This window comes from Dromaius novaehollandiae, chromosome W, assembly GCF_036370855.1.
Source record: "Dromaius novaehollandiae isolate bDroNov1 chromosome W, bDroNov1.hap1, whole genome shotgun sequence".
Lineage (NCBI taxonomy): Eukaryota > Metazoa > Chordata > Aves > Casuariiformes > Dromaiidae > Dromaius > Dromaius novaehollandiae.
The window spans coordinates 43,502,661-43,513,837 of record NC_088130.1 but is presented as its reverse complement, the minus strand read 5'-3'; the positions used below and the strand labels follow the sequence as shown (position 1 = coordinate 43,513,837).

Sequence of the window (11,177 nt, the reverse complement as noted above, 5' to 3'; positions counted from 1 at the left end):
TCAGGTTTAACTTAAAGCGACAAGCAAAGTGTCATGAGGAAAACACAGGCTCACCAATACAAGAAAAGCCATGAGAAATACATGCTTTTGCGTGAGAGATCTTATGTGTGATATACATGTTCACACTGTACGGATGACCTGCCAGAGCATTGCAGGCCTGGAGGGAGCAGGGAGATTTAAAACAAAATCAGGAGAGTTGATGCCTGGGTCTGGCACTTTGACAGTTTAATATGACCAGGTTAGGAATTTAACCTCAAGTTAAGTCCCACAAATTATATTTGCTAAATTGGGTCCAAATGAGAGTGGGAATAAAACACACATGAAAGGGGGTGATGTGGGGTAGGGGAAAAAGAAATTACTTGCTTAGGTCTCTGAGCCTTTGTTCCTGTCCGTTTAGCTGTAGTGGCTAAAGAGATTACTGTCCCCACCTCTCCAGCTGCCTGCTTGCCAAAGGCTACCATTCTCTGGCTCCACATTTCACAGCCATGCCTACTAAGTTAAAGTGCTGTCCACTTGGATTTTTGTTGACAGCCAGTCTGTGTGCTCTTCTGCCTCTCCTGAAGCAGTAACTTTTGACTGAGGGCTGGCAGAAACTGGGGGTTTTAAACTCCCTCAACCACTGCCATGAAAAACAGCAGGGAATGTAAGTAAAAGCTCTACATCGTCAGGCTGCCAAAACAAAGCTAACAGAGCTACCTCTTTTGTAAACAAAAGGGTAAATAAAATGCTATAATTTTCCTCAAGGCTTTGACTCATCAAAATCGGCAAAATGGATCTTTACACAATTCCATAATTGTCTATCTTATTCTCTCCAGGTAAACCGGAGAAATTCCAACCCAAATTTCTCACTCACAGACTTACTTTCCTGCAAAAATCATACTGTAGAGTCACCAGAAGTGACTTTAAATGACAAACTATTGTTGTTCTTGTAAACACCCAGCATATTCCATAGTCTGCCCTTTCTTCCAAATCACCTGATACAGTTTAATATGTCACTCTGAAAAATGTATTTTTAGTGACAAAGATAGTACTTTGTCATTATCTGTGGAATGTAGGAGAAACAATGCTTAATCCTTCAGCCAGTGAGTCTTTCACAAATTCTTCAAACATATAACAATTTCCCATTATGTCATTCTTACTAAGACAGATGTGGTTGAGAGATAAGCCTTGGGGAAGAAGATAAAGTTGCAAAATGAACACTGTTAAATGCACAGAGTAACCTATAGACGTTGCCTCTTATTCATAGTTTCTCTGGTTTATAATAAGGGATCTTATACATTAGATCCCATATCCTTAAGACATGAGGAATGAAAGAAATGAAAATGTCATTTGTTTCATATGCTGGTGACTTCTGTTTTCTTAAGTGGGTTTTGCTGCTCAGTGATACAAGTTTTCTTTGACAGATTGCTCTGCTACTGCATTTGATTTCAATTTCCCACTGAATAGTGCCAAGTGAAATCTGTAATGCTTTAAGCTGTAGTATGACTTTCTCCAGCACTATCCTCATATCAATCATCAGAAATCTTTTTTCAGCTAGATGCTTAAAAATTAAATGTATCCAGGGCACGTATTTCAGTCACCTACCAGCCAAACTGTGGACAAGTAGCCTTTTGCCCTTCATGATCACCAACAAGAAGAAAACAGAGAGTGTTGGTAAAAGCAGTTTCACCATGGGGACCCAATTTTGTTGTTTACCACAGACATGCCCTGCTTGCTCCCAGTGAAATACCTTATTAGGCATCTGATCACATTTACCTCATTGAAATTGAAATCATCCTGTCTTCAAAACAGAAGCCTATTGTCTGGAGGAACTTGTCCGGTAGATTGCCAGACTTTTTGTTTGTTTTGCTCAGATTTGTTTGTGCACTGTTTCGGAAAAAGCTCAGATAGCTATTTAGTAGTAAAAAGCAGCATTTCAGATAAGTCAGACTGGTGACTGCTGAAAAGGCTTGTCTTGTCATGACTTCGGGGATACGAAAGTGAGTGGTCATACAAGGCATAGATTGTTCTTGACTGCTGTCTGCCTTCATTCACGCTTGGAAATGGAGAGGGGAGATGTGTGAGGTGGGTGTAGCAGAGTCGTCCATGCAGATTTCTGTAATGCATGACTAGAACAAAACCTGAGGGAGACATGTAAAGCAGTAGTCCTCAGCTGCCACAAGGGGAAAGGGTCAGTCAGATGCGCAAAGCTAAGGGGATGATATTTTGCTAAGCTCAGATGGACTCTAATCACTGCAGCTCATCAGGCTAATCCTAAAGAGGAATACCCCGCATGTCCACACGAGTGTTCTCCGCTTGCCCTCTGACTTCTAGTGAGCCATCGTGCACCCAGACTGGGTTTTCTTCCCTCTCCTTGACTGCATAAGAAGCGCTCTAAGAGGCTCTTGTTTGTTTTTAGTGGATGTCTGGCTTCCCTGAATGCTTTCCTGAGAGAGAGAAATCTCTCTTATTATGGGTATAGGAATGTAGAGAAGGGCACTGGACAAAGGGATTTCTGTAGATGCAGAGAGAGTATTATTGCAGTTGGACTAGACAGAGTGTACTTGGAAGTTTCATTTAATAGTATTTATTCTGTCAAAATTAGCCAAAAAGTCAGTTCACAAGCCTACCGAGACAGACGATTAAGCCTCTCTTGCCATTTTGCAACAAACACATTGAAGAGCTTTGTTTTTCTTGCAGTAGAACACTTATTTATGATTTCAAAATGTCTTGAAATAGCCAAGGCAGAACAGAAGAGTTTGGGATTTTTTTAGAAGATATTTTGTCCCCTTTTTTCCCTTACCCTTCACTTATCACAGACTTTGAAATTTTTTACCCATGGAGTATTCTAAAGCTGCCACTGGGTGATCTGGGATCTTTTAAAATGTTTCCTGCAAGTGGCTTATCTGGTCAGCAGTCATTACCTTCAGCCATGTTTCTTCTTCTATGCTCTCTTTCCATTACTATATATTTTTATTTTACTGTATCTCGCCCCTTCAGTGTTAGTATAAGAATTGCTTACTTTGGAAAGGACCCCTGGTTATCCTGTATTCAGAGCTGGTTAATATAAAGCTTATGTTCCACAGGTCCTTTTTTCCCCTTCTGGGCTTGTCACTTCATTGTCCATTGAGTGAGATTATTTCCCTATTATTTGCTTTATCCACATGATTGCTTCCCCCGAAACTTTCCTGGAAAAACTTGTTCTATCTATATTGCCTCCCACTATGTTTCATCATTGACATGTAAGTACCTTCCTTTCTTGCATTGATCAATAATTGTCTAATATCTTGAAATACTCTCCTTTCTTTGTGGAGCTCTGTATCTAAACAGGCAGTTCTCAGAAGACTCATGTATTAATCCCTAATAATCTAGGTAATTCTGCAAAGAGCCAGTCAAGAGCCAAAGGCTTGTAACAATTCTGTTTTGGCTTTTATATCACTGTGCTATCTCAGCTCCTTCTGTTGTCAAATAAATCTGTTATGTCCCTGTTAATTCCTTTCACAATAGAGGGTTTTTACTGGGCGTTTTTTACACAGTACAGTGTTTTTCTTGCAATGCAGCATTTTCATGCTTATAAATCATAGATTATCTGCCAGTAAACATGTGATTCAGCAGCAGTAACGGTTATGCAGGTAACATAAAGAGAAGTTTATTGTTAATTTTGTTCTGGTTTTCTGAAGTATAATTTTCTTTTACTTTTTAATGGTGTAAATTTTGTAATGTATGGGTTTCATGCACAGAAAGACAGTATTACTTCGAGAGCTCTTCAGTCTATCTAGAATTTTGTTCTCTTTAATACTGTTCTGTCCTTAGCTTGCCTGTCCCACATAGCCTGATTCATGTAACTTTGGGTCAAACCAAAATCTGAGGAAAAGCAAGCTGTTTTTAATGAATGGGTTATACCCTAACTCCACTGAAATCAATAGAAGCTTTGCCACTGATTCCCAGGAATTAAGCTTTCATTCGGTATGCTCAACTGAACTATGTACTTGAAGAGATAACATGGCTGACCAACATATAGCTCTCCTTTTATGCCACTTCTGTCTCAAGAATGGCACAGAATATTTCATTCTCTTTCTATGTATTTTGCTTTCTCCATACTGTGACTGTGCTCTCTTGATCTGTTTACCGTGTAACCATGTTACTTACGTGGGACTGCAGTATTTCTGTGCTGTAATCCCCAGGCACAAACATAAGCAGGGGCACTGTGCCGCCTGAGACTGCAGTTGGTATTGCACATGCTCTACACAGCTGGTTAATGCAAGTGTAGTAAGTTTGATGCGTTTGGGAGATGTTGGGTTTATATGCATTCCCAAATCCACCGCACAACACATCTGCTTGAGGCCTAGTGCCTGTTGGGTGTGCTTGAACACACTGTATCAAACTGTGTTAAAATGGACTTTTATCTGGGACTTCAGGACACTAGCTGACTAAGACTTGCTGTTCTGCTGGGGCTGAGGGACATGCAGGGGGTCTGGACAAAGGCACTGTGCTTGTTTTTCAGTCCGTTTTAAGTTGCCATTAGTCAATTCTGAACCGATCTGGTGATACCATCTGATTGGGTTTCGCTGTGTTGGTGCAATTCCTTTGCACAGAACAAGGCTGATGTATCATCTGAGTCTTTGTGGCTGTAGTACAGCTTGAAGGTAGATACAAAAGCCTTTTGTCTCGAGAAGTCAGACAGCGTTCAAATTAGATGCCTGGCAATGGTAGTCTGGAAAGAATCTCTTATCAAACAGATTTCCTAAGAACTGATCTGATCTGAGGCCTCTAGCAGTAGTTGAACTGATTATTCTGCGATCTCCTACATGTTTGTGTAGCTGTGCTGGCTCATGTTATGGATATGGGAGGGGTGATAATTGGCAGGAGAGCAGATAAAGAAAAAAAAGCAGAAATGATTTCCTATCTGAGCATGTTGTTCCATGATATGTTTTCTTCAACAACAAAGTCAGCTGAAGAAATCTCTCTTCCTCCTCCCCCAGTCAGTCATTCCTATCCTGCTCTGCAACCACCACCCTTTTAGTGGTGCTGACAGAACTGCTTGTGGATTTGCTGCAAACCCGGTTGCTGAAATGGCTCCATGGACTGTTACGTGGCGCAATCGAGGGCATGCAAAACTGTGGTGTGGCAGAGAAATAAACAGCTCTGGAGAGCAGCAAATGAGAACTTCTGAACCAGCTTTGCCAAGAAGAAAATGTGTTGTGAACTACATCCGTAAGCATTGCTAATATAAGCATTCCCATGTGCACATGGCTGCATAAGTCATGAAAAATGCTTTTGTCCAAGGAGCACGCAGCGTACAAGAGACATTTTGGGGGGCCAGGAGAGGTGAAAGAAGTCGCATATAGACTTGGAGAAGACGACAAGGCAGAACATCGACTAGTTTGGCTGGCATGGGGTAGGGCTTGGGATTTTTGTGAAAAAGAAGTACTTGGGAGGAATCTGATTCATTTGAAAGCCAGGTCTGGTGCTTTGTCTATACATAGAGAGTCATGGCAGAAGGAATGAAAGGAGTCAGTGAGTTGGCATGATAGGACAGATAGGAGAGCTGTTGCAGTCAATCAGGCAGTATTAACTTACCCAAATGAGATTTGCTTTATGATAGGTGCTGTGCAGCAGACCATCATGCTCCTGGAATATTTGCATGGTAAGATCCAAGATCCAAAGCAGATGTGATGAGTCACGCAGGGCCTGGAAGATGAGAGGGTTAGAGAGAGCTGCACTGATGGCTATCCCAGCAACAAATACAAACAATTTAATGAATTCACTTTAAATGCCTCCTCTTCAGAGAATTCATTTGCAAACCTCTGAGGTATGAGAGTGCTCGCTCTCAGAGTAGCTGTTAGACGTGTATTGGGCAATAGTCTCTCTAGCTTACTCAGAGTTTGGCAGGTAACTTTTTCTCATGGGTACCTGAGCTATTTTTAGATTCGCAGCTGGCACATTTCTAAAGGCCCATTAATGAGTTAGGAATCCTCATCTCAAGAATGTGTATTTGCTCCCTTTTCAGGGCAAGCAAAACTGTCAGAAATCAACAGAAAGATTTATGAGCCTCCCTGGAAGTGGTGGGTTTCCCCGGCATTGTTCTCAGCAGGGAGGGTGTAGGAAGGGACACACGCCTCCCCTGCGAGAGCCCTGAGGGGGAGACTTTTACAGATAGTGACTATGGGAACCAGTTCCTTAGTACTTGCCTGTCAATAAAATATTCAGTATCCCTTTTGGAATGTGCCTGCAGACCCTTCCTTGGGATTTAGAAGTTTAGAAGATGATAACAGGAAATAAAAAAGCCATCACATTTTGGCAAGGGCAGCATGCATTCACCTCTGGGGAGATATTTTTTTTTCTTTCCCACACACTTTATAGAAAGTTTTGAATCAAAACTTCCTATCAACAATTGGAAAAAGGTCTCATTCCCTGTTCTCAGTGAATGGCCTTTCTTCCCTGTAAGCAGTCCAAGCAAAGGAAGTGTAAATCCACAGATTTCAAATTGAGTGTATGGTGGCAAAGCCTCTCCTTTCTAATTTCAAGCACTCATATGTTTGCAAACTGAATGTCTGCCAAGATTTTATTGGATTGTTTCCTATTTTGATGACTATGAGCCACAGTCAAGAGATCAGGACCTCACTGTGTTTGATGCAGGACAAGAACAGTTTGAAAAGACAACCCTGTCCCCCAGAAGTGTGCACGCTGAATATTAGACAGACAACAGATGCATATAGACAGACAAATGAGTACAATAGAGACCTTGTGGAAGCAATCTCAGAATGAGAGACAAGGGACTAAGCCGCTCTACATCCTGAGGTCAAGATTTTTGTATGCATCTTGACAAAGAAGAGTTTTTAAAGAGAACAAAGCAGCAGCTCTGCAGCTGTGCATGGGGCATCTTCCAAGCGTGAGGGGCTGCAGGGGAGAGCAAGAAGGTGGTGGTTATAAAGCTGCAGTCAGAGCACAGGATGGTAGCACCATGGGAGGAGGGAGCTGGCATTGATTCTGCTCTTCAGGATCTGATTTGCTTTTCATTCAAATGCATGGCAAAACTTCCCCTGAACTGCATGGGACCAGGCTGGAAGAACTGAGGCCTGGGGACCAGATGCCATCCTTGAAGCCATTTGTTGGACCTACCAAGCATCTGGTAGGCAGTGTGTCAAGGCTTGTTGCCTGGCAGGCAGCAGCTGACAGCCTTATTGGAAAACATCTCATTCCCATTCCTGAATTCCTGGGTGGTCGGGCCTATTGCCACATGCATACCAGCTAGTGCCTGGGTGACTCCGTAACAGCTATAGCACATACATGCTGTTCCTTGGCAAAAGTAGCTGTGGCACCGGAGAAGGGATTGGGGCTTTAGGAGGATGGTGGAGAAGGATCTTGAAGATATTGTAGGGAGTACGGGAAGGAGAGGGATAGCTGAGACTGCTGCTATGGGAGGCAGGGGATATGGGGAGGTACTGAGGCATTATGGTATGGCAGGGAAGCTGGGAGACCCTGGGATGCTGCAGTAGGGATATAGGTGAGGTGGGTCTAGTGCAGGATGAGGGCGACCTATATTGGGGACCTATAGTATTATGTGGGGAAAAAAAATCAATAAAAGGACAGGGGCATGCCAAGGACATTGCAGCAAAGGGGAAAGGGGCAAGATGCGTCTAAAAGGCAAGACGTGTATGAAAAGATGAGGAAGTGATTATGAAGGATATTGTGGAGTGTAGGAGACATGGACGGAAAAGCATGTATTATGCAAAGGATTATATGTTGGCAAATCAAGGCCCTTAATGGCCTACTCTGTATCTTTAATTGGGGATTCTTTGAGCATTGTCCACAGATATTCTATTCAATCTTGGATTGGATGCTGCCTCTAAAGTAAAATAGGGGTTTTTTCCTCATTTTGAAATAACAGTATGCAGACTAATAGCCATGGCACAAGCCATAGGCTTTAAGGGAATGGATAAAGTATGCTAATCAGAACTAATCCAAATACCACTTAAAGGTTTGTTTCAATTTATCAAAAATGGTATATGGATACCCCCTGACTCCCAGCTTCATCCTTTTCATTTGTACTTTATGAGAAATGCTAAGTTTCCACCAGAAATCTGTTCTGACTCCAGCTTAGCTGGCAGCTAGAAGTACCAGGACACTTGAAAGGAGAGAGGCTGTCCTTACAGATTTTCAGCTGATTATAACAGATTTCTGTGCCTATCTCCCTGAAAATATGAATACTAGATGATTATTTTTTAATATTTAGTAATTTCGTTCACATTCTTTTGAGGAAGGATGGCTTGGAAGATAGAGTTGCTTCTTCACTCAAGTAATGGAGCAGTGAATAGAAGATCACAGAGAAAGGGCAGCACCCTGTCTCCTGAGATATCTGCTGTGCCTGTCACTGCAGTATCTAAGTAACACATAGTGCACCAAAACTGCTAGGAATTTGAAAGTGGCGCCACTGTCTTTGTAACTGGTTGTGCCCTTGTTTACTACTGACCCAGATGTAGAAAGTATTGCTCCAGACTGACTTAGAAAACAAATGGCCAATAAATAAAACTAAAGTTAGGACAAACATTTTTTAACAAAGAAATATCAGAACTGCAAAGGCTGAAGAACCTGCAAAGAAGGATCAGAATATGGTCTGGTTCAAGTGTGTGTTTAACGCTGAACAGATCCTGTACAAGGATTGTTTTCCCACTACCTTCATGAGTTACCCTAAACTATTGTTTACTCTCTTTAGACTTCAGTTTCCTGCCTCAAATTCCTACCTTTGCACATGTCCTGGGAGGATGAGCATATCGAAGATTGCGAGGTTCTTTATTATGTTACAGGCAGCCATGAAACATATCATTTCCTTGGACTGTTTTCCATCAATCAGAGTAAAACAAGTAAACAAACTGAAGATGGAGCATTGCTACCAGAAGCCCTGCTCTTCAGCAAAGAAAACTCACTGGTCCTGAGCCCCAGACACAGCTGAAATTCTTCGCTGACTTTGACTTTCACAGAGTGACAAGAGCAGAGAACTTGTCTCGGTCTCTTCTACTCTACTCCAGATAATCACACGATTTTAATTCCCCTTCTTCCTGTTCATGCTTTAGTATGAGCTGTGGAACTTCAAGTATTTACCTTGAAGTGCCCAGGTGAAAAAAAATGGTATCACTGACTTTTTATAGACACTTGCCTTGCAAGGGGATGTCTGTGGAAAGTACAGTAGGAACCTGTTCTCCGAGGTAAGAATTGCACTTTGAAATCAAAGGCATTAAACTTTGGCTTGTCATCTGTCAGAGCAAGATTTTGTACTTTTTAACAACCGGACTCATTGCTAAACACACATAATCCTGAAATATAATCTTTAATTGTGATTTATGATTACGATCAGATTTATTGTATCAAGCTGCTGTTGTACAGCCCCTTGAAGGGGTGGGGCTAAGAAGGTGGGGCTGTGAACATCCTGGGAAGGGGAGAACTGAGGTGGTATTGCATAGTTTCTTCTAAAAGCTTTTTCATTTCAAAGCCAGTTAAAAGAAATAATACCCCAAAAAATCCCACACCAACCTTCACATAACCAAATCCCATGTAATGTTTAGTTGTCTAATAGCAGTAGATAATAAAAGGAAGAAAGCTGAGCAAAAAAGAGCCTGTAGGAGCCAGAAAAAGAAGGCACAGATTCAAGTTTTAACTGTGGGAACAAAAAAGTTTTCAGAGTGACTGTCAGCTTCCCCAGATGAGAAATGCACAGACTGTAAATGTTAACAATGCTGGGAAATCGAATGGATCTTTCACCCCTTCCCCTCACTCACAGAGGGCATTGTGATAAGGTGGGATTACTACAGATATTTTACAAAATAAATTTTTCAACGCCTCAGCCTCAGACTGTGGTTTGCAGCTGCCAAAGGTCTGGATCGTATTCAGGAGATTGTAGGAAGTCATGCAAAACAAATGAGAAAAAGGAAAACAAATGTTTTTCCAACATAAACCTTTGTAGTGCTGTTTTCATTTCAGGGCTGCCATCTTGCTCTAACCCTGGGATAGCAGCCTGTGACCAAGCGTGTGCTGTGTGGAGCAACCTGCCGCAGCCTTACGGAGAGAAAGCTATCGGTTCGTGTCCCCGGGCTGAGCATGCAGAGCGCTGGGGAGCAAAGTCCCAGCTTGCAGCTGGGGAAGAAAAAGTGGTGCGTTTCTCCCAGCCCGGATCCTGTGCGCAGGTCGCCTCATTCACATCCAGCCCATCCTCCTGGTCACTGCTTCCTCTCTCATACCCCTCCGATTCCCTTTTGAAGTCTCAGGCTTACGAGGCTGTTTGAAATGGGGTCATAATAACAGAATCGTGTCTGCTCGTCAATAGGTTTTGAGGTATTTTGTGAGCAGGAGAGCAACAGAGCGGCATTTTGTAGTACGGACTGTCTACAGAAATTATACAGGGAATAAAGATTTAGGTTATTTCTCTAGAGGAGAGAGAGGGAGGCAGCCGTTGGACCACGCACCGCGTGGGGCCGGAGGGAGAAGACGGGCCGGGCCCTCCGAGGGGAGGCTGCGTGGTCTCCTCAGCCCCTCCACGAGCGCCCTTGTGGGGATGTACCTTGACAGTGATCGTGCTGCAGGAAATTTACAGCCCTATTCACCGGGAGGAATGAAAAGTTCAACCAGGGTTCAAGAGATGTCCCCAGTCAGCCAGGGCCCTCCTGGCTTTTTTAACAGGCTTTTTGAAGAGTGTTTGACTCTGAAGTGCTCTAATCACAGGAAAAGGACAGCAGGAAACATTACCTCAGGAGAGCTGGTAAGTGGGAAGGCCTGGCCTGGCAAAAGTAAACAAAAATATTCTAATTACCTGTGAGAATACCAAACATGTAAGTGGGAGGCAGATTCAGGCACTTTGGTGGTCATTGAGACTGCTGAAGTCCCAAAGAGGTCAGAACAGCATAGCTGGGTTTTGCTATCGTGTGCCATTTTTGTGCTTAACTTTTGGGTTAAAAGCAGGCGTAATCTTTGCTGAACAGCTGAATACTCTGCACTCTGGCAATATGTAAACTGAGCCCTGCAATTACAGTTCTGTCTGGTCCTTTTGTCATTCCGCTGAGAAATAGCCCCAGGGCTTGACATAAGCAGTTCCCAGTGTCTTTACTTAAATAAGCAAATACATCCCTTTTTTCTTTTTTTCTTTTTTTTTTTTTTTTTAGGGCCAGATATTTGACTGTGACCAGCATTCAGTGGTTATGTTAAAA

The 11,177-nt window shown here is 42.6% G+C and overlaps 1 long non-coding RNA gene across 2 annotated transcripts; it reads left to right on the top strand.

Annotated features, from left to right (window-relative positions):
* The first annotated feature begins 3,083 nt into the window (after positions 1-3,083).
* On the top strand, positions 3,084-10,410 carry LOC112987073 (uncharacterized). 2 transcript variants are annotated; one of them, XR_003260190.2, is made up of 4 exons: positions 3,084-3,221; positions 4,962-5,377; positions 8,696-9,185; positions 9,958-10,410. It is a non-coding gene; the product is annotated as an uncharacterized LOC112987073 (long non-coding RNA). The 2 variants fall into 2 exon arrangements; XR_003260189.2 differs by lacking the exon at positions 9,958-10,410 and having other exon boundaries at positions 8,696-9,929.
* Positions 10,411-11,177: the final 767 nt, after the last annotated feature.